This window comes from Mobula birostris, chromosome 7, assembly GCF_030028105.1.
Source record: "Mobula birostris isolate sMobBir1 chromosome 7, sMobBir1.hap1, whole genome shotgun sequence".
In the NCBI taxonomy this organism is placed as follows: domain Eukaryota; kingdom Metazoa; phylum Chordata; class Chondrichthyes; order Myliobatiformes; family Myliobatidae; genus Mobula; species Mobula birostris.
This window is the reverse complement of record NC_092376.1, coordinates 66773477-66798241: the sequence shown is the minus strand read 5'-3', so window position 1 is coordinate 66798241 and position 24765 is coordinate 66773477. Positions and strand designations below refer to the sequence as shown.

Here is a 24765-nt window from a genome sequence, read left to right as displayed (position 1 = left end):
AGGGGAATAGAATATAAAAACAAGGAGATAATGCTGAGACACTAGTCAGGTTGTACTTGGGAGTATTGTCAACAGTTTTGGGCCCCTTATCTCAGAAAGGATGTGTTGTTATTGGAGAGAGTCCAGAGGAGGTTCAAGAGGATGATTCCAGGAAAGAAGGGGTTAACATATGAGGGGTATTTGGCAGCTTTGGGCCTGTACTTACTGGAATTTAGAAGAATGCAGGGGGATCTCATTGAAACCTACCAAACATTGAAAGCAAACAACAGGAATTCTGCAGATGCTGGAAATTCAAGCAACGCACATCAAAGTTGCTGGTGAACGCAGCAGGCCAGGCAGCATCTGTAGGAAGAGGTGCAGTCGACGTTTCAGGCCGAGACACTTCGTCAGGACTAACTGAAGGAAGAGTGAGTAAGGGATTTGAAAGTTGGAGGGGGAGGGGGAGGGGAAGATCCAAAATGATAGGAGAAGACAGGAGGGGGAGGGATAGAGCCAGGAGCTGGTCAGGTGACAGGCAAAAGGCGATACGAGAGGATCATGGGACAGGAGGTCCGGGAAGAAAGACGGGGGGGGGGGGGACCCAGAGGATGGGCAAGAGGTATATAGAGAGCGTCCGGTATACTGCGTCCGGTGCTCCCAATGTGGCCTTGTATATATTTGCGAGACCCGACGCAGACTGGGAGACCGCTTTGCTGAACATCTACGCTCTGTCCGCCAGAGAAAGCAGGATCTCCCAGTGGCCACACATTTTAATTCCACATCCCATTCCCATTCTGACATGTCTATCCACGGCCTCCTCTACTGTAAAGATGAAGCCACACTCAGGTTGGAGGAACAACACCTTATATTCCATCTGGGTAGCCTCCAACCTGATGGCATGAATATCGACTTCTCTAACTTCCGCTAAGGTCCCACCTCCCCCTCGTACCCCATCTGTTACTTATTTTTATGCACACATTCTTTCTCACACTCTCCTTTTTCTCCCTCTGTCCCTCTGAATATACCTCTTGCCCATCCTCTGGGTCCCCCCCCCTCCTTGTCTTTCTTCCCGGACCTCCTGTCCCATGATCCTCTCGTATCCCCTTCTGCCTATCACCTGTCCAGCTCTTGGCTCTATCCCTCCCCCTCCTGTCTTCTCCTATCATTTTGGATCTCCCCCTCCCCCTCCAACTTTCAAATCTCTTACTCACTCTTCCTTCAATTAGTCCTGACGAAGGGTCTCGGCCTGAAACGTCGACTGCACTTCTTCCTACAGATGCTGCCTGGCCTGCTGCGTTCACCAGCAACTTTGATGTGTGTTGCAAACATTGAAAGGACTAGATTAGGGTGGATGTGGAGAGGATGTTTCCTATGATGGGGGTACCCAGAACTAGAGGACACAGCCTCAAAATTGAGGGGCCACCTTTTAGAACAGAGGCAAGGAGGATTTTTTTTTTAGCCAAAGAGTAGCGAATCTGTGGAATGCTCTGCTACAGACTGTGGTGGAGGCTAAGCCCGTGGGTATGTTTACTGCGGAAGTTGACAGTATCCTGATCGGTCAGGGCATCAAAGGATATGGCGAGAAGGCAGGTGTATGGGGTTAAGTGGGATTTGGAATCAGCCATGATAGAATAGCTGAGCAGACTCAATGGGCTGAATGGCCTAATTCTGCTCCTATGTCTTATGGTCTTATTATAATGGCGAAGCCATCAGGCTACAGTGCTGCATCCAAAATTGCAGGTGAGGGCCATATTTCTGTAAAGCAGAGTACACCGTTTTCCCTGATGTCCCTCTGATATAGCAATCTTACTCTGAAATCTTCAATTTTACTTTCCAGAGACTGCACATTCACCAGTAGGATAGTCGGGAGTGGAAATCTAAAGCCTCTGTGTTTCAATCATACCTGTAGGCTGGTGCAGCATCCCCGCTTCTGTTTTCTTAAAGGGGAACAGCACTCACAACCCGTGCCTGCCATCCGAGGTTCGTCAGCTTTGAATACTGATTACTTTGTTAACATCTTAAAATGATGCTAATTACTGAAGAACCCATAGCTGTGACTGTGGATTTCAGCTTTAGTAGTCCTAAATGGAACTATTTGATAATTCCCATTGGAGCTGCACGCAATAAGTCGCCACTTAATGGTGTCATTTACTCAGAATATTGTGGAACTCATCAAAATCAAATTAAGAAAAAACAATTACTTATTTCTAAACCAAGCTAAGTACTACAGGTGACATGATAGATTGAGACTTTTTTAAAATAAATGCAAAAAGCCTGCATTTGTGTGGTATCTGCAGTGAGTTTTGAATTTTCTGAAATGCGTTACAGCATAAATACTTTGAGATGAGATTTCTGTGGTAATGTAAATGCAAGACAAATTGCATGCAGATTGTCTCACAATGAAGTAAATCACTGCAAATTCTACTTTATTGTTGTTGGCAAAGGAATAAATATTGACCAGCTGCTCAGACAATTCCCCTGCTCTGGAATCCACAGACAGAGCCATGTGTTAACCACTCCAATGAAAGAAAACACCTTCAAATGAGCAACACTCCCCTATCATTTCCTAGCCTAGTTTGTGTATTTAGTGACTGTAGCAATTAAATCCTGCTCACTCTCCAACTCAGATTTTCTGACAAAGTTCAATATACCCAAATTTTACATTACTTATGACTTTAATTCATGAGTACAATTCAGTTTCCTTCCATATTGTAAAATTTTACATTATCTTCTGTTATTTTAGAAGCTGTTTCAAATATTACATTTAGAGTTAATGACAGTGTAAACAATCAATGTCAAAGAAGAGATGCAAGAGGGATCTGGATCTTTATCTTGAAGCAATACGAAGAATAAAAATGCTCACAATTGGCATCTTTTAAGTTTAATTTACTGCAATACACTTACTGATCATATGTCTTGCACACTGCCGCATAATATACCTCATGTTAATCCTGCTGCTAAAGAAACACTTCAGTGGCTTTTCCCATTCTTATTACAGTCAATAATCTCAAGTCCCAATATGAACTGACCTATGTGGTTTACAATCTTGAATTTAAGCACAGCAGAATATTCCAAGCAAATTACTTTGCTAATTATGTTTACTTGTTTGACTGCAATAAATAATAAAACCTTCTACTTAACATTGATTAGCAAAATTGCCTCCTCAGTAACAAGATGTGTATAATGTTGTTACTGATAACCAAGATTTATTCAAGATTTCCCAGAACCTTTCAATACATCAATACTACAAATAGCACTACTTCAAAACTAGCAATTGAACAAAGCAAATCCTCTTCTGAACAGGCCCATGCTAAATCAGAGACTCCAACCTGAAAATCTTCAGCTGGTATCAAAACTATTTTTGTCAAATCTAAACAGTAAAGATTTTTTTTAAACTCTTCTTTTACATGGCACCAAAATCCTGCTACATTAGAGAACAGTCCACTTTCTTCACATAAGAGAGCTGGAAACAAACAAGTCAACAGAGCTGAAACCCCTTCAAAAGCCTTCACCTCCTACCTCTTCATGACAGTAATTTGAAAGAAAACACAGTTCAGAGAAGCTGTTATTAATAACCTCTTTTTTTCTTTTAAGTCTTATATTGGAGTCTGAGGTCAGAACATCTTTCAAGAGAGTGTACCCTCGCAAGACAGCAGACCACAATAGTGTGCCTCAAAGGGCTCAGAAAACCAATGGCAACCAACTGGCGGGTGTGTTCAACGACATTTTCAAACCCTCTTTGCTACAAACGGAAGTTCCCACCTGCTTCATAAGAGCAACATTCAAATCCAAGCCCAAAAAGAGCAGAGAAAGAAAGCTGCCTTACAACAATAGTCCAGTAGCACTCACAGCAATGGCGATGAAGTGCTTTGAGAGGCTGGTTATGGCAGCTTCTGTCAACTCTTGTCTCAGCAAGAACTGGATACTCTGCAATTTGCCTATTGCCACAATAGGTCTGCAGCAGATGTGATCTCATTGGCTCTTCATGCAGCCTTGGATCATCTGGGCAATACTAATAGTTATGTCAGGCTGCTGCTTATTTAGACTACAGCTCATTTTTTAACACAACCATTCCAACAAATCTGATCAAAAAGCACCAAAACCTAGACCTCTGTACTTCCCTCTGCAACTGGATCCTTGACTTCCTCACCAAAAGACCACAGTGTATGCAGATCAGAAATAACATTGCCCTCTCACTAATATTCAGCACTGGCACACCTCAGGATATGTGCTTAGCCCTCTTCACTACTCTCTGCACCATAACTGTGCCTAGGCACAGCTCAAATGCCGTCTATAACTTTGCTAATGACACAACTATTGTTGGTAGAATTTCACATGTTGGTGAGAGGGCTTACAAAAATGAGATATATTAGCTAGCTGAGTGGTGTTGCAGCCACAACCTTGCACTCAACATCAGTAAGAGCGGAGAACTGATTGCAGAGTTCAGAAAGGGTAAGATGAGGGAACACACACCAGTCTTCATAGAGAGATCAGAAGTGGAAAGAGTGAACAATTTCAAGTGCCTGAGAGTCAGTATCTCTGAGGATCTATCCTAGGCCCAACATATCGGTGTTGTTACAAAGAAGGCACAACCACAGCTATATTTCATTAAGAGTTTGAGGAGAATTGGTATGTCACCAAAGCCACTCACTAATTTCTACAGATATACATTGGAGAGCATTCTAACTGGCTCACATCTGGTATGGGGGGAGGGGGCACCACACAGGATTGAAATAAACTGCAGAAAGTTGTGAACTCAGTTAGCTCCATCGTGGGCACTAGCCTCCCCAGCATCCAGGACATCTTCAGGAGCAATGCCTCAAAAAAAAAAGTGGCATCTATCATTAAGGACCCCCATCATCCAGAGAATGCCCTCTTCACATTGCTACCATCAGGGAGGAGGTACAAGAGCCTGAAGGCACACTCAACGATTCAGGAATAGCTTCTTCCCCTCCGCCAACAGATTTTTGAACAGACACTGAACCCGTGAACACTACCTCACTACTTTTTTTCTCTCTTTATGCACTACTTGTTTACACAGAACACAGAACATAGAACAGTACTGCACAGTACAGGCCCTTCGGCCCACAATGTTGTGCTGACCCTCAAACCCTGCCTCCCATATAAGCCCCCACCTTAAGTTCCTCCATATACCTGTCTAATAGTCTCTTAAACTTCACTAGTGTATCTGCCTCCACCGCTGACTCAGGCAGTGCATTCCACGCACCAACCACTCTCTGAGTAAAAAACCTTCCTCTAATATCCCCCTTGAACTTCCCACCCCTGACCTTAAAGCCATGTCCTCTTGTATTGAGCAGTGGTGCCCTGGGGAAGAGGCGCTAGCTATCCACTCTATCTATTCCTCTTAATATCTTGTATACCTCTATCATGTCTCCTCTCATTCTCCTTCTCTCCAAAGAGTAAAGTCCTAGCTCCCTTAAACTCTGATCATAATCCATAATCTGTAAGCCAGGCAGCATCCTGGTAAATCTCCTCTGTACCCTTTCCAATGCTTCCACATCCTTCCTATAGTGAGGTGACCAGAACTGGACACAGTACTCCAAGTGTGGCCTAACCAGAGTTTTATAGAGCTGCATCATTACATCGCGACTCTTAAACTCTATCCCTCAACTTATGAAAGCTGACATCCCATAAGCTTTCTTAACTACCCTATCCACCTGTGAGGCAACTTTCAGGGATCTGTGGACATGTACCCCCAGATCCCTCCGCTCCTCCACACTACCAAGTATCCTGCCATTTACTTTGCCTTGGAGTTTGTCCTTCCAAAGTGTACCACCTCACACTTCTCCAGGTTGAACTCCATCTGCCATTTCTCAGACCACTTCTGCATCCTATCAATGTCTCTCTGCAATCTTTGACAATCCTCTACACTATCTACAACACCACCAACCTTTGTGTCGTCTGCAAACTTGCCAACCCACCCTTCTACCCCCACATCCAGGTCGTTAATAAAAATCACGAAAAGTCGAGGTCCCAGAACAGATCATTGTGGGACACCACTAGTCACAACCCTCCAATCTGAATGTACTCCCTCCACCACCACCCTCTGCCTTCTGCAGGCAAGCCAATTCTGAATCCACCTGGCCAAACTTCCCTGGATCCCATGTCTTCTAACTTTCTGAATAAGCCTACCGTGTGGAACCTTGTCAAATGCCTTACTAAAATCCATATAGATCACATCCACTGCACTACCCTCATCTATATGCCTGGTCACCTCCTCAAAGAACTCTATCAGGCTTGTTAGATACGATCTGCCCTTCACAAAGCCATGCTGACTGTCCCTGATCAGACCATAATTCTCGAAATGTCTATAGATCCTATCTCTAAGAACCTTTTCCAACAGCTTTCCCACCGCACACGTAAGGCTCACTGGTCTATAATTACCCGGACTAGCCCTACTACCTTTTTTGAACAAGGGGACAACATTCGCCTCCCTCCAATCCTCTGGTACCATTCCCGTGGACAACGAGGACATAAAGATCCTAGCCAGAGGCTCAGCAATCTCTTCTCTCGCCTCGTGGAGCAGCCTGGGGAATATTCCGTCAGGCCCCGGGAACTTATCTGTCCTAATGTATTTTAACAACTCCAACACCTCCTCTCCTTAATATCAACATGCTCCAGAACATCAACCTCACTCATATTGTCCTCACCATCAACAAGTTCCCTCTCATTGGTGAATACCGAAGAGAAGTATTCATTGAGGACCTCGCTCACTTCCACAGCCTCCAGGCACATCTTCCCACCTTTATCTCTAATCGGTCCTACCTTCACTCCTGTCATCCTTTTTTCTTCACATAACTGAAGAATGCCTTGGGGTTTTCCTTTGCCCGATTCACCAAGGCCTTCTCATGCCCCCTTCTTGCTCTTCTCAGCCCCTTCTTAAGCTCCTTTCTTGCTTCTCTATATTCCTCAATAGACCCATCTGATCCTTGCTTCCTAAACCTCATGTATGCTGCCTTCTTCCACCTGACTAGATTTTCCACCTCACTTGTCACCCATGGTTCCTTCACCCTACCATTCTTTATCTTCCTCACCGGGACAAATTTATCCCTAACATTCCGCAAGAGATCGCTAAACATCGACCACATGTCCATAGTACATTTCCCTGCAAAAACATCATCCCAATTCACACCCGCAAGTTCTAGCCTTATAGCCTCATAATTTGCCTTTCCCCAATTAAAAATTTGCCTGTCCTCTCTGATTCCATCCTTTTCCATGATAATGCTAAAGGCCAGGGAGCAGTGGTCACTTTACCCCAGATGCTCACCCACTGAGAGATCTGTGACCTGACCCGGTTCATTACCTAATACTAGATCTAGTATGGCACTCGCTGTTAAATTTAACTTTTTTTAATATATAAACACTTACTGCAACTTACGAATATTATAATATATTGCCATGTACTGCTGCCACATAACAATTTCACGACATATGCTAAGGATATTAAATCTGATTCTGATATACCACTGCAGATATGAAAATATACCATTTATTTATAAAATGTAATATAAAATATTACATTTTTGAACTAGATTTAATTTATAATCCTTTCCATGACATTTCTACAAAAACTCTGAATGCTGAGGAATTTAAACAAGGGAAGGGAGGGGGGAGGGAGGGGAGGGAACGTTGACTCAGACCATGAGAGGCCTGCGTCGGGCATTTTCGTGCCTTACAAGGCGCAGATTGGAAGTCTGTGTGGGGCACCACTCCTTGCACAGACTAGAGCAATGTGTGATTAAGCGCCTTGCTCAAGGGCACAAACACATTGCCACAGCTGAGGCTCAAACTAGCAACCTTGAGGTAACTAGACAAATGCCTTAACCACTTGGCCACGTGCCCAACAAGGGAATACATGAAACAGAGAAATTATGCAGAAAGCATACAATACTTGACAGGACTCCACATTATCACTTATGGAAATTCTTGTTTTGTCCTAAAAGCACATTTCATTGCACTTATCAGCATGGTTATGAGTGCAATAGAGTAAAAGGGTGTAGCCAGAAATTACCGAGAAACAAAGGTTTCATTAATTTGACTATAACAGTTGCTGTGAACCACTACATCAATGAACAACTAACTAACTTTCCATAGCCTCAAGGCATACTCCAGCAAGGGACAGTTAGCATGAGGAAGAGAGCTACAGGCAAAACATCCGGAACTGGCAGGGATCTTAATAACTAGGTCTCTTGTATAATTTTCTGCCACCAGATTGAAACAATGACGCAAAGGTGCAGTACCCGAATAGTTGTAGAAAAACAAAACTTTTTAAAAAGCTAATTCCTCTGCCTCAACATTGATCAGACATGCAGATTGGCAGCATACACATTTATAACACCACAGTGTCAAGGGGTAAAATAATGTCTCTCTACAAAGAACTAAACGAAGCTAGGATATTTCATCGCTGGTGAGCCATATAATTTGAAACCATGGAAATCACAATTGCTCCATAATTTCTGCAGCAAAATATTAATCCAAAAGTTCAAAGTAACGTTATTATCAATTTACATACATGTCACCATATACTACACTGGGATTCATTTCCTTGAGGGCATTCACAGGAAATACAAAGAAACACAAAAGAATCAATGAAAAAGCGCAACAAGGCAAACAACCAAAGTTCAAAGACAACGAACTATGCAAATATGAAAAGAAAATGAAAACAAAATAATAATAATAAATAAGCAATAAATATCGAGAACATGTGATAAACAGCCCTTGAAAGCGAGTCCATAAGTTGTGGGAACAGTTCAGTATTGGGGTGAGTGGGGTGAGAGAACTTGAGTAAAGTTATCTCCTCTGGTTTCAAGAGCTGGATGATAGAGGGCTAATAACTGTTCCTAAACCTAATGGTGTGGGTCCTGAAGCTCCTGTACCTCCTTCTTGACTGCAGTAGCATGATGAGAGCTTTCATGGTGAATTTGGGTCACGTGAAAAAATGTGAACTCCAATTCAGTGAATTTGGTGTATCTTAATAGCGACAAATAAAGACATTATTTTTCTTCAATATGAATGATATGATTTGACCATATTACATTTTCCAAATGGAAGCTGCATAAGTAGGCAGAGTATCCTAAAATTTGCTTTCAATGATTCTTTCAGATTAGGTCAAGAACTGGCACTAGGCAGACCAAACCGAATTCTCATCCATAGCATCCTAGCGTTTCTGTAATGATTCAGATCAAAATCAAGCATAAATCCTGTTCTTCACATTCAAAGTCTTTATAAGCATAAAGCAGATAAAATGAAGGAACTGTTCTGTTTTTTAATTATATCATCACGTGCAGTAAAATGACACATTTTTAAGATGTTTAAAAAGCCACATAAATAATTTTTGAACTTGCTCTCTCAATGGTTGCAAAATAAAAAGAAACTATTGACAAAATTAGGGGGAAATGCACTTGAATATTAAAAAAGCTGCAGATACTGGAAATCTGAAATAAAACAAAAAATACCAAAGATACTCAGGAGAATAGACCACGTCTGTGGAAAGAGAAACAAAAGGTTCCTATCTGTTTCAAAAGGGCAATCATACCAGTACCCAAAAAGCACAGGGTAAGCTGCCTCAATGACCATCTATTGTCAGGAAATGCATTCAGAGGTTGATCATGGCTAGAATTAACTCCTGCCTGAACAAAGACCTAGAGCCTTTAAAATTTGCCTATCATCACAACAGGTCTACAGTGGACCTTGGACCACCCGAACAACAACAATACCTCCGTACATCAGGCTGTCACTTATTGATTACAGCTCAGCATTCAACACCATCATACTCTCAGTACTAACCAATCAGCTTCAAAACATGGGCCTCTGTACCTCCCTCCGCAACTGGACCCTTGCCTTCTTCATCAGGAGTCCACACTCAGAGCAGATCACAAATAACATCTTTCAGAGCAGATCACAAATAACATCTCCTCCTCACTTACAATCAGCACAGATGTACTTCAAGGGTGCATGCTTAAGCCACTGCTCTACTCTCTCTACATTCATGACTGTGTGACTAGGCACAGCTCAAATGCCACCTATAAATCTGTCGATGACAGAAGCTCAGATGGTGATGAGGCATTGTACAGGAGTGAGATAGATTGGCTGGTTGAGGGCTTTCATAGCAACTTTGCACTCAGTGTCAGTAAGATAAAGGAATTGATTGTGGACCTCCAGAGAGGGAAGTTGGGAGAATATACTTCAGTTCTCATCAAGGGATCAGCAATGAAAAAGGTGAGCAATTTCAAGTTCCTGGGTGTCAACATCTCTCATGATCTACCATATTGATGCAGTTACGACAAAGACATAGGAGTTTGAGGTGATTTGGTATGACATTAAAGACTCCAGCAAATTTCTTCAGATGTGCAACAGAGAGCATTCTGACTGGTTGCATCACTATTTGCTATGGGACTGCCAGTACGCAGGATGAGAAAAGGCTGCACCAGCTTGTAAACTCTTGTCAACTCCATCAGCCACCTTACCGTTGAGGACATCTTCAAAAGGCGATGCCTCAAGGAGGTGGCATCCATCAAAAAGGACCCACACCATCCAGGACAGTCCCTCTCTCATTATCATCTTCAGAAGGAGGCTCAGGAGCCTGAATCAGCACACTCATTTTAGGGGCAGCTTCTTCCCATCCACCATCAGATTTCTGAGCAGTCCATGAACACAACTTCACTATTTTGTTCCCTTTTTCCCCCACTGTTATATGTTCTTATTGTAATTTAAAGTAAGTTAGGTATCACATTGCACTGCTGTTGCAAAACAAATTTCACAACATATATCAGTGATCCTGAGCTCTAACCTCTTCTATCCAGGGTTCTCAGTGTAACTACAGTCGGCCCTCTGTATCTGCGGGGGATTGGTTCCGGGTCCCCCGCGGATACTAAAATTCACGGATGCTCAAGTCCCTTATATAAAAGCCTAAGAGAGCTCGTAAGGGTGTAATGCTTAGCGTAAAACTGGACATAATTAAGCGTTTCAATCATGGTGAACAAAATAAAGACATTGTGCGTGCGTTGAACTTGCCTGCGTCCACCATTCATACTACTGTATTTACACGCAGAGAGAAAGAATCTTTAAAGCTGCCGATGTTACTGTTGGTTCTGTTAGTAGCATATCATTCCTGCTTTTACTATAAGTTAGTGTTATTTTAGGTTTTATGTGTTATTTGGTATGATTTGGTAGGTTATTTTTTGGGTCTGGGAACGCTCAAAAATTTTTCCCATATAAATTGATGGTAATTGCTTCTTCGCAACTGAACGAGATGCAAGGCGAACAATGCTCAAACAACAAGTGCTGAAGAGAGAACTTCCAGGTTTTTCCGACCCGCGGCTGGTTGAATCCGCGGATGCAGAGCCTGCAGATACGGAGAGCCAACTGTACTCCTTAACAGAACTAGAAAGGAGACAAATACACTTGTTAAGACGTAGGAAGGGCAAGGAAGGAAATTGGTGGGGAGTGGGGGAGTGGGGGGAGGGTTGTTGTCTCTGACAGAGTACAAAAGAACTGTTTATAAAACGTCAAGTCAAAATCACAACAATAACAAAATAGTGTAGGTTTTCCAACTAGCACAAATACCAAGACTTGTCCACATTTTCTGTAATGTCACACTCAGTACTAATATTGTCATAAGCACGTTCTGTCCTGTCACTTTCTCTACAGCGACCATCAGTTCTGCACAGATGGGAGCTTCATTGAGTCTAATAGAATTCATTAAAATCAACATAATATAAAATATAAAATCCACTTATGCAGCCTCAGAGATAATGGAAATATTATTGCTTTGATATTGTATATAATGTCAAATGTGACAATGGAATATATATTAAGTAGATTTTGTTCAATACAATGAAATTACAATAAACAAGTCACTGATCACATATAATTATGTTAATACTGGACCATACAGTACACACAAAAATCATGTCCCTTGAATCACGGATCTAAATGAAGATAATAGCAAATCTCCCTACCTGGATCACCCGCTGTCACTTAAAATTGGTGACTCAAGTTAGTACACAGTTCCAGAGGAACAAACAGCCCTCCTGAAGTTCATCCAAGTTATCATTTTCATGTATACGGCACGAATTTATATTTATAAAGTATTTTAAATGCATAAAAATGGTAAAAAAAAAAAAAGAGCTTCATAAGTTAGGTAAGTGCTTGGAAGATTATGTGGACCACATGCAATTCAGACAGGTGAACTTTTTGGAATTTCTTTATTCAACATGCTACAATTTTGAGCATATTAAAAAGAAATGACACGAAATACACCCTATCTTGTGAAAGAACAGATAATCCTGACAAGTGTTCTGCCACATAAACACACATAAATTTTACTTTAACTGGTAAAAGGAACAAATACCTCCTTACATTTCTCCTCCTTAGCACCATTTACCAAGACTATTTGTTCCCTACTAATCAAAATTTGACTAACAAACAAATTGTTGAATTTTATTACTAATATTCATAAAAATACTATCACTGATATTATTAGTCAAAAAGGAACAAAGGATATTTCCGACACCTTCCTCCCCTTCCTTGATCTCTCTCTATCTCTCTCTCTCTCTCTGGAGACAGCTTATCTACTGATGTCTGCTATAAGCCCACAGACTCTCACAGCTACCTCGACTATCCATCTTCCCACCCTGTTACTTGTAAAAGTGCCATCCCCTTCTCTCAATTCCTCTGTTTCTGCCGCATCTGCTCTCAGGATGAGGCTTTTCATTCCAGGACAAAGGAGATGACTTCCTTTTTTAAAGAAAGGGGCTTCCCTTCCTCCACCATCAACTCTGCCCTCTCTCCTATTTCATGCACATCTGCTCTCACCCCATCCTCCCACCACCCCACTAGGAATAGGGTTCCTCTTGTCCTCACCTACACCCCCACTAGCCTCCGTGTCCAACATATAATTGTCCATAACTTCCGCCATCTCCAACAGGTTTCCACCACCAAGCACATCTTTCCCTCCCTGCCCCCACTTTCTGCTTTCCGCAGGGATCGCTCCCTACGCAATTCCCTTGTCCATTCGTCACCCCCATCCCTTCCCACCGATCTTCCTCCTGGCACTTATCCTTGTAAGCGGAACAAGTGCTATACATGCCCTTACACTTCCTCCCTCACCACCATTCAGGGCCCCAGACAGTGCTTCCAGGTGAGGCGACACTTCACCCGTGAGTCTGCTGGTGTGATATACTGCATCCGGTGCTCCCGGTGTGGCCTTCTATATATTGGTGAGACCCGACGCAGATTGGGAGACTGCTTCGCTGAACACCCTCACTCTGTCCGCCAGAGGAAGCAGGATCTCCCAGGGGCCACACATTATAATTTCATGTCCCATTCCCATTCTGATATGTCTATCCATGGCCTCCTCTACTGTTGAGATGAAGCCATACTCAGGTTGGAGGAACAACACCTCATATTCCGTCTGGGTAGCCTCCAACCTGATGGCATGAACACTGATTTCTCTAACTTCTGTTAATGCCCCTCCTGCCCTTCTTACCCCATCCCTAATTTTTTTTTGATTTGTATGTATTTTTTTTCTTTTCTCTCTTTCCCTCTCACAATAACTCCTTGCCTGTTCTCCATCTTCCTCTGGTGCTCCCCTCCCCCTTTCTTTCTTCCAAGGCCTTCCGACCCATGATTCTCCCCCTTCTCCAGCCCTGTATTCCTTTTGCCAATCAACTTCTCAGCTCTTAGCTTCATCCCTCCCCCTCCTGTCTTCTCCTATCATTTTGGGTCTCCCCCTCCCCCTCCCACTTTCAAATCTCTTACTATCTCTTTTTTCCGTTAGTCCTGACGAAGGGTCTCGACCCAAAATGTCGACAGTACTTCTTCCAATAGATGCTGCCTGGCCTACTGCGTTCCACCAGCATTTTGTGTGTGTTGCAAGGATATTTAACTACAGCTTTACAGTACTGAACACATTGCACACAATTTCACACAAAAAAGGCTTTGATTCCTGTCCATGAAACACCTAGTTTCCGGCAGACGAAGGATGTGAAGCTCAGCACTGTCAAGAAAGAAAACGAAATTGCTTACTGCCATTGTACCATTCTTCCAGTTTTATCAAAATTAGTCACTTTTGGTAAGGAAAGAGGCATTAGTGCAAAAGAAGAAAATTGTTGCTATTAACAGACCATTTAGAATTGGATGATTTCTTATAGTTATAAAAATATATTTTTTATACAAATTGGCATCAAGATGCATTGCCATCAATACAAGAGATTCTTCAAATGCTTTGTTCCAGCACCACTGACATCTTCTGTCTATATATTACTTCATTAATCATCTAGCACCTGCAAGGTTTTAACTTGAGAAATTTTATACAAGAAATTGGACTCCCTACATCAAGGATGGCAAACCCTTTTGAGAATGTGTGCCCAAATTGGCAATTATCTTCTAAAAAAAATTCCCTTCCATGCCATAGTAATTCTGAGCAGAGATTGCTATTGTTTGATGAATAAACAACAGTAATTATGGACTTTCAGAGAAAAGGATGTCCTGTTGCTTATTTATGAGTATTCATTGTTTTATTATTAATAAAAAAAGAGACAGATTGAAATGAAGCATTTAAAAAAAACTATTCCAAAATTATTAATATTAATCTTTTAAAAAGGGCAATGAATTATGTTCATGGAGGCTCTAAACTACATATAGTATTTACCATTATTATCACTGAATATCCTGTACTTACTAACAAAAGACAGAAAAATATAAGCAGAGTGAATCCAATGCCACCTGGGCCAACCACTTACTGCACAATAAACATAATGTTCCAAAAAAAAGATAGTGAGTCCATATACAGATTAATAGGCATCCGTTAGTCTCATGAGACCATGGATTTGCGCCTTGGAAGGTTTCCAGGGCGCAGGCCTGGGCAAGGTTGTATGGAAGGCCAGCAGTTGCCCATGCTGTAAGTCTCCCCTCTCCATGCCACCGATGTTGTCCAAGGGAAGGAAATTAAGGCCCATACAGCTTGGCACCGGTGTCGTCGCAAAGCAATGTGTGGTTAAGTGCCTTGCTCAAGGACACAACACGCTGCCTCAGCCAAGGCTCGAACTAGCGACCTTCAGATCACTAGACGAACGCCTTAACCACTTGGTCACGCGCCAATATACATATTTGGTATGCTGATATATTAACTAGCATCTCTTATGCTACGCCCATAAGAAACAAATGTACAATTTTGTATTCAAATGAAAGACAAATGTAATATGATAATTTGGAAAGAATTTTGGTTTACTGCGTAGCCCAAGCATTGCCTAATAAGAACTCTCCATGACTTGCCAAGAACTTTACCATTTCAAGATTTAAAATTATAATTGATGTTAAACTTGGAACTTTTAAAAAAAATTTGTAAGTGAACATCCGACAGCTACTTCTAAAAATATAGGTTTTCCCCGCCATCCAAAGGTAGAGTGTTCCTATGAAACAGTTCGTAAGCCGAAATGTCGTAAAGCGAAGAAGCAATTCCCAATTATTTATATGGGAAAATTTTGTGAGCATCCACAGACCCAAAAATAACCTACCAAATCATGCCAAATAATACATAAAACCTAAAATAACAGTGACATATAGTAAAAGCAGGAATGATATGATAAATACATAGCCTATATAAAGTAGAAATACTTTTCCACAATCCTTATTGAACTGTTCTCCATAGCGAAAATCTCATGCAAGTGCTGTTGGCAAGAACACTCTCTCCAGTAACCTTTAAGCTATGAAGCCGCCAAATCATACCAAATAACACGTAAAAATACACAGCCAATATAAAGTAGAAATAATGTAAGTACAGTGTAGTATCACTTACGGGAATCAGGAAGATAGCGCGGTGCACACTGATGATGGTGTGTTAGTCTGAGTCGTCGCAGGTTGGGTGGTGCAGTGGCCCCCACCCTCCAGGCCACCGACTGATACATTGCTGCAAAGCATGCAGGGGTCCAGCGGTAGCCGGGAGGCACACAGCACATCTTTAAGAAAAAAGCCGAAACAAACAAGCTAATTAATTAGGTGCTGCCCGGCACGTAATTGTCTGCCCAGATCAGTGTCGATTTCCAATTGCGTCATCTCTGATCTGGGCTGACATTTACGTGTGGGGTGGCACCTAATTAATTAGCATGTTTATTTCGGCTTTTTTCTTAAAGATATGCTGTGTGTCTCCCTGCTACCATTGCATTCTCCACAAATCGGTATCTGTCCATGGCCTGGGGGTTGGGGTGGTGGGACACTGGGATGTCATCTCGTCATCGTCTGTTTCCATTAGAGCAGGCGGCACATCTTCTCCTATGACTGCTCGCCTCGATGTCTAAGTTCGAGGTTCATCGACTGCTGTGGCTGATGTGGAAGGCTTGCTTGACTGGTGAGCCTCGCGCATTTTACTATCACACAGTTCTTTGTAAGGACTCAAACCATCCTGCAAATATCCCCTAAACTGACGTACCCTTTCAAAATTAAAGTCGTACTTCATCATTACTCATTTGGTTTCGACTGTTATCCTTTTTTCTTCCAATTGCATCAGCTCTTCATCTGTCAGTTCTTGGTCATGGGATGCCAAAACCTCTTCAACATCATGTTCGTCAGCTTCCACAAGCGAAACTCACTTAGTCCCTACTTCGTTCACCACGATCGAAACGCTTAATTATGTCTAGTTTTACACTAAGTGTAACACCCTTATGAGCTCTTTCAGGCTTTTCCGATACCTTAGAACTCATCTTGCAAACGGCTGCTCACAGGCACATGTTTAAGCAATGCCGGCGAGAATGCGGTTCCGAATCGGGGGAGAGCGGCTGCTCGGGGTGCGCGCTGCCTTTTATTAAGCGCTGATTTTTTTAGCGCACTGATTTTTTTATCGTGCGCTACTTTTTTCGTAACAGTGAAAACACCTTCTGTTAGCAAAAACAGGGTACTAATGCAGGTCTTTCGTAACAGTGAGGTTTCGTAAAGCGAATGTTCGAAAAGCGGGGGACACCTGTGAACTGTTAACAAGCCTTAGACTTGGTCAATTCAATTAATGTATGGCTTAAGGGAGGAGGGCTGAATCATAATCTAAAATATAATTGTCCCTCTTCCACCATCGTTTCCAGTCCTGATGAAAGGTCTCGGCCCAAAACATTGACTATAGATAACTAACTTCCATAGATGCTACCTGACCTGCTGAGTTCTCCAGTATTTTGCATGTATTGCTTTGGATTTCCAGCATCTGCAGAATTTCTTGCATCTGAAATATAACTGAAAAGTTTATCCAATAGCAACATGCTTGGAAGCACTTTTCACTAATCAAAAAGGAAAAATTACAGAGAGCAATTTCATTGTTCCAAACAAGACATTTTTACTTAACCATCATGGGTTTGAACACATGATTTTCAAGGCAAATCAAGTCACTAAAATCAAAAACAAATTATTTTGTGGCACATAAAAGTAAAAATCTTACTTCAAAAATAAACCAAAAATTCACCACTATCTAGCTAACAAAACACCATTCAATTCAGTACAGAAAAGCTGCAAACATCTCTCCGTTTCCCAAACAAAGGTTGAAGTTTATTTTATATTAACTACTCCTAATGTTACGCAAGAACAAACAAACTTGCAATGCATGCATCTAGTATGCAGTTCTCTCTCTTTCTCTCTATGGTGGACAAATTGTTCTATTACTTCACCTACGTAAACTGTAAATAGCATACAATATGGTGTCCAGAATGAGGGACAAACACAGATGGAAAGGGAGAATGGTCATTATACATGAGCCTTCAGAAAGAGCATGAGAACCTGGCCATTCTAATGCATGGACATCCAAAGATTTATTACCAATGCACAGATACAACACATAGAGCAATTGGATTCATAGATTACACTCAGTGGCCACTTTATTTAGTATGCCTGCCCGTTAATGCAGATATATAGTCATCCAATCATGTGGCAGCAACACAATGTATCAAAGCATTCAAACATGGTCAAGAGGTTCAGTCGTTGTTCAGACCAAACATCAGAATGGGGAAGAAATGTGTTCTGAATGACTTTGACTGTGGAATGATTGTTGGTGCCAAGAGGGGGCAATTTGAATAACTCAGAAACTGCTGATCTCCTGGAATTTTCACACACAACAGTCTTTATGGTTTACAGAGAATGGTGCAAAAAAAAAAGAAAAAAAACAAAATACAAGTCAATGAGTGGCAGGTCTGTGGGTGAAAACCTTGCTAATGAAAGAGGTCAGAGGAGAATGGCTAAGCTTGCTCAAACTGACAGAAAGGAGACAGTAACTCAAATAACCACACATTACAATAGTGGCTTGCAGAAGAGCATCTCTGAATGCACAACATATCAAACTTGAAGAGGTTGGGCTACAGCAGCAGAAGACCACGAACATACACTCAGTGGCCACTTTATTACGTACCTCCTGTACCTAATATTTTACAGAACAGTACAGCAAAAAGGCATATTATTTTATCCACATGCAGGAAATCTGTTTTGGAAAACAAGATAGTTTTGGTTTGCTCACATGATGGGTGAGTAATATTAATTCAGATTTGAAGGTGTGCCCAGAAAAGCTACAAAATTATAGTTTGAACATCTTAATTACTTAAGTTGTAGATTGTATTTTGATCAAGCTTTACAAGATGATAAAGTGATTAAATTTTAGATCATGTGCTACAACTCAATATGTTGGAGAGGAATATAGGTCACATATTCGGCTATTTAAAAGTAAAACCAAGTTTCATCTTAGAAATCAGTCCTAAGGATGGTGGACCAATGAAACAGGTTGCCAGCTTGTCTAACAATTGTTGATTCACTGCATTCATTTGAGGAACAGAACCCATTTCAAGCTGAGCATATCATTTAACATGAAACAGGGCAGACAGGAATCCCCAGAGCGTTTTAATCACATAAGCAGATCAAGCTAAGCTTTCCAGACTTTATCTCTGAATTTGATGCGTTTTTTTTCTGATGACTGATATGTAAAGGGAAAATAATGACTGCAGAAACACTACATCATAAATGTGGGAAAGGCAGGATTTTAGAAAACAATTACAGATACCGGAATCGGAAATAAAATCAGAATATCTTGAGAATATTCAGTAGATCAAGTAACAATCCCATTAAAGGCTGGCATTTGCAGAACTAACCACTAAGAAACAAAATGAAACAGAAAAATACAGCTTTTTCTGTGGAGAGAGGGGGAGAAAGTACTTAACAAAACTGGTAAATTCAGTATCTAGTGCCAAGATATTTAAATGTTCTTAGATGAAAAATATGGTGCAGTCCAAATTTAAATTAGGTCAGATGGAAGCTCAGGATTGCCCCTGCAGTCCTGCAGTTGGTTGTCTTTTGCACTTTGGTTGTTTGTCTGAACTGTTGGGTACAACCGTTCATTGATTCTATTGTGTTTCTTGGATTTACTGTGAATGCCCACAAGAAAATTAATCCCAGGGTTGCATATGTTGACATACATGTACTTTAATAATACATTTACTTTGAACTTTGGAATATGGGAAGAAACCAGAGCACCCAGAGAAAACCCATGCAGTTACAGGGAGAAGATAGAAATTCCTTATAGACAACAGCAGGAATTGCACACCAATCTTACAGCCAGCACTGTAAAGAATTGTGCTATGCCACCATGCCACACATTTAAAGGGGACCAGAGGGGTAACTTTGTCCTTTAAAGGGTAGTGGGTTATAAGGAACAAGCTGCCAAAAGAAGTGGTAAAACTGAATGCCATTACAAGGTTAAAAGATGCTTAGGGAGGTACATAGAAAGATTTAGAAGGATATGGGTCAAACCCAGACAAATGGAAGTAGGTTAGGTAAGCAACTTGTATAGCATGGACCGGAACGGCCACAAGGTCCGGCTCTGTATTCTATGACTCTCCTCATCTGAATCCAAACTGCCAATTTTGCTTCTCCAAACAACTAGGCAATAATTATTGATTATTTGAAGTCATTTTTAAGTTTACTTTCCTGTTTAATATACATTTTATTTTGTATTCAATACTTCTGAATCCTACAAATGATCAAGTTAAATGTCAAATAAATTCAGAGACATTGGAACTTATTGGCAGTTTTAAAAGCCAACAAAGTTGGAGCAAGACTTTGTCAGCTTCCATGTTTCCATTTGAGTTTTACGGGCAGAGCTCATTCAATCCATTACATCATACAAGGTCCTGCTGCCATTTAGTAACCTGAACAAGCATAAATTGGTATCCTTGGTTCAATTAAGGAGGCTCCAAAGGATGCACATTGATGGCAAGTTGACTCCAATCAACAATGAGGAGCTCAGAATTTGTTGAAGTCCAATGGGAGATTTAAGCTATTAAATTGGCAAAGTAGTGAAATACAGGTATGCGTCTCTTAACGTCCACAATATGTTCTGCGAAATTGGACATTATGTGATTTGGACGTTGTGCGAACACTATATTATATACTTAGCAAACCTATATGGAGTACTGCAATGTACCTGTACTGACTAAATCCATGTCATTAGCAATTTCTCCATATCCGATACAAGTCCCTCTCGCATTTTCATGAGTCTTGTAGTTTTCAGTGAAGTCGATCCTTTAACAGCTTCGAGGATTTTTTCTTTGTTTTTCAGGATCATCGTGATTGTCGAGTGCAACATGCTTAAATCCTGAGCAATAGCATTCACTGGTTTTCCACCTTCATATTGTTTAATAACCTTTTGCTTCACTTCCAAATTAATACTGTTCCTTTGCCTCTTGCTGCTGCTATCACTAGGAGGGTCTTGCTGCATTTGGAAGCCATGATGCACTTTACGATAATATTTTTGAAAGAAAATTCAACAGAGAGGTAACGCTACTACACTCAAGAGACGCGCGATACACGAGATTGGTTATGTCTGCTATGTCACGTTCTCCGATCTGGACTACAGATGTATATGCAATTGGACGTTGTCCAAATGGACGTTAAGTGGCGCACACCTGCTAGCTGTTAAATTTAATTTCACTAGAACGCAGTATATTCACTACACCAGGCCACAGATTGTAACTGCAATCCATAGTCAAACACCCAGATAGAATCAACTCGAGCAAGGATTCACATTCAACTATATTTACCAATGCCTCCCACTATTTTCTGCTCCACCATGTATTCCCAGTGTCATAAATACTGTGAAAATATAAAAGGAATGGGTACTGCAAATTGAGAACAAAACATCAGGAACAAATATACAGTGAATGTAAAAAAGAACAAGTATTTAAATGGTTACATATTGACCTGGAGCAAGATTCTAAGTTCTTTTTGGGTACTCCCTCAAAGTACTTTCCCTCACCATAATGCAAAGTTCTCTTCATTTCCAATACTAATAATCATTTATCCAACCTGAGGTAAATATTGAGAGCAACACACATTCTTAAAAAAAAAATCCAACTTCAACTTTGTTTTATTGTTATTATTTCTCCTTTCCAAAAACATAAAAATTCAATAAATTCTTAATCTAGTGAATTAGCACATACATCCTAAAGTGTCCCAAAATATGTCCTGCATTTGGCACAACTGCAAACATTATAAGTAAAGCTATACAAATGAGCTGTACAATCTTATTGAATGGCATCACACATTCCCAATTCTACAATTATTTGCAATTAATTTATGATTAGCCAGACATGTCACTGCACTTTCAATATACTGTAAATTTCCATAAAGACTCCACCCAGTAAGCTACCCAATACATTACAATCTAATGTTAACAGCAAGCTACTGTGCATAAGGGACAGTGGTAATTTCTCACACAGCACAAGTTCTTCAGTCACAAAAGGTGCACATCCACAGAAAGGCCACTCCAGAAACAGTTCCCTACTGCTGTTTTTAAGTTTGTGTAAAACATGCAAAATTTGATACAATTACATATTTAACAACATGCAGTTGTTTCAAAGTTATAATCACAATTTATCTGCAAGAGGTATCCAACTTTTTGAATATCACAATCTAGGCCAGTGTTATCAAACCACACAAATAGTCATTTTTAAAGCACCTTGTGTATACAAAGATGATATGGTACAAAACGTAACAGTTCAAATTTATTTCAAATAGCTCTCTAATCAATCAGGGAAGTAAATTTAGGATGGAGATTTGGAAGAGCTGCTTTTCCCAAAGAGTGGTGAATCTGTGGAATTCTCTACCCAATGAAGCAGTGGAGGCTGTCTCAGTAAACATATTTAAGATAAGGTTGGATAGATTTTTGTATAGTAAGGGAATTAAGGGTTATGGGGAAAAGGCAGGTAGGTGGAGGTGAGTCCATGGTCAGATCAGCCATGATCTTACTGAAAGGCAGAGCATGCTCGACGGGCCAGATGGCCTACTCCTGCTCCTATTTCTTATGTTCTTATGTCTCTGCCGCTTCTGCTCTTAGGATGAGACTTTTCCTTCCAGAACTAATGTAATGTCTTCCTTCTTCAAAGAAAGGGGCTTTCCATCCTCCACCATCAACACTGTCCTCACCTGCACTGCTTCCATTTAAGGACATGTAGTTGCCCTCACCCCATCCTCCTACCGCCACATCAGGGATAGAGTTTCTCTTGTCCTCACCTAGCACCCCACCAGCCTCAGTATCCAGCACATAACTCTCTGTAACTTCCATCATCTTTAACAGGATCCCACCACCAAGCACATCTTTCCACGCCCCACTCTTTCTGCTTTCTGCGGGGATTGCTCCCTACACGACTCCCTTGTCCACTCATCCCTCCCCACTGGTCTCCCCCTCCTGGCACTTATCCTTGCAAGCAGAACAAGTGCCACACCTGCCCCTACACCTCCTCCCTCACTACCATTCAGGGCCCAAAACAGTCCTTGCAGGTGAGGTGACACTTCATCTGTAAATCTGTTGGGGTCATCTACTGTATCCAAAGCTCCCGGTGTGGCCTCCTGTACATCGGTGAGACCCAACATAGATTGGCAGACAACTTCACTTAGCACCTATGCTCCGTCCACTAGAAAAAGCTGGATTTACCGGTAGCCATCCATTTCAATTCCACTTCCCATTCTCATTCCAACATGTCAGTCCGTGGCCTCCACTACTGTTGCAATGAGGCCACACTCAGGTTGGAGGAGCAACATCTTATACTCCGTCTGAGTAGCCTTCTACCTGATGGCATGCATATTGATTTCTTAAACTTCTGTAATTGCCCACCCCCCCTTCACCATGCCCCATTCTTTCATCCCTTTCTCTCCTATCTCCTTACCTATCACCTCCCTCTGGTGCTCCTCCTCCTTCTCTTTTTTCCATGTGCTTCTACCATTTCTTACCAGAGTCCCCCTCCTCCAGCCCCTTATCTCTTTCACTAATCAACTTCCCACCTCTTTACTTTACACCCTCATCCTCTCCCAGTTTCACTTATCACCTACCACCTTGTACTTTTTCCTTCTCTCTCCCCACCTTCTTACTCTGACTTCTCATCTTTTTTTTAAAACCGTCCTGAAGGGTCTCAGTCTGAAATGTTGACCGTTGATTAATTTCCACAGATGCTGCCTGAGCTACTGAGTTGCTCTAGCATTCTGTCTGCATTGCTTCAAATCTCTTGGTTTAATCCTCACCTTGGCAAACTCGGCAAGGCTTTCACAAGGTGTTCTAGTTTCCTCCCAATCAACTACTGTAAATTAACTCCTTTAGTAGAAGTAATTGCGAAAAAAAAATCATTTGATACTCATGTGAGAAAGAATAAGATAAAAGACTACAGGAGAAATAAGGACAATGGGGCTGATGAGATTGCTTTGTAAGAAACTGGCAGGGGCTGATGTGATGAATGGCCAACTTCTGCATTGTAAAAGCAAAACCCTACCGACTGGCCATAAACATTATTTGACACTGTCAAAGTTAACTCAGTCAATCACGAGACTGCATACGCTGGAACCTGCAGCAAAAGCAAACCACTGGAGGAACTCAGAGGATTGAACTGTGTCCATGGAGTTAATAGGGAATACTGGCATTTTGCATTGAGATCCCGCATCATGATTAGTGCCATTTTGATTCCCAAACTCCATCTTTTCCTTCAACAAAAGCTGTTTGACCCACTAAGTCCCTCCAGTAGTTTGTTTATTGACAGTCAGCAGATCCTGAGAAATGGCATCAGAGAAGTTAAGACCATTGAGCAGAGGGTCCTAGGAGGATTTGGGATTCTCCATGATGCTCAGACAACACAACATGCAGGGGCAAAGCAGGTGAACAGGTTGGCCACCTGGGAAAACAACCCTCCAGTACTGTTACTGCTGCTACTGCAAGGCTAAGGATGTGCAAGACTGCCTGTGAAGTGCAAGGGCGAAAGGAAGCTAAAGGAAACACCTTCCAGGCTCTGAACTGGTCAGGGCACACAGAAAGAAAGCCCATCAGCTAGCCTGAACCCATGGTAACCAGCTACAACAGCTACAACTCTGGCTAAATGGCAGTCAGTGTTCTTTAGGCACAGTCTTGCATCACCACAATGAAAATTAAATTCACCATTTCATAATTCCATCTCCATTCTTCTCAAATTACATTTACCCAATAGTACAGACATGATAACTCTCCATACAATAGAGTTTCAATACTATGTCACAAGCTCACTGAGGGCTTGGGGAGACTAACAGTTTCACCATACCACAACATAAAACAAACCATTGTGACAACATAAATCAGGGAAAATAACTTCTCTGGAATTGATTTGTGGATGCCCACATCTCTCCTCAGGAATAGATAGTGCATCACAGGAAGCATAAGTAATGCCAAAACAATGCTAACACAAAATAAGTTATGTTATAGCATAAAGGCAACAAACAAAACAGCAGTAATTT

The 24765-nt window shown here is 41.4% G+C and overlaps 1 protein-coding gene across 1 annotated transcript in view; it reads right to left on the bottom strand.

Moving 5' to 3' along the window:
• The window catches only part of tmem135 (transmembrane protein 135), a 435985-nt gene that overhangs the window by 385599 nt on the left and 25621 nt on the right, over window positions 1-24765 (bottom strand). The gene's annotated exons all lie outside the window — the stretch shown is intronic.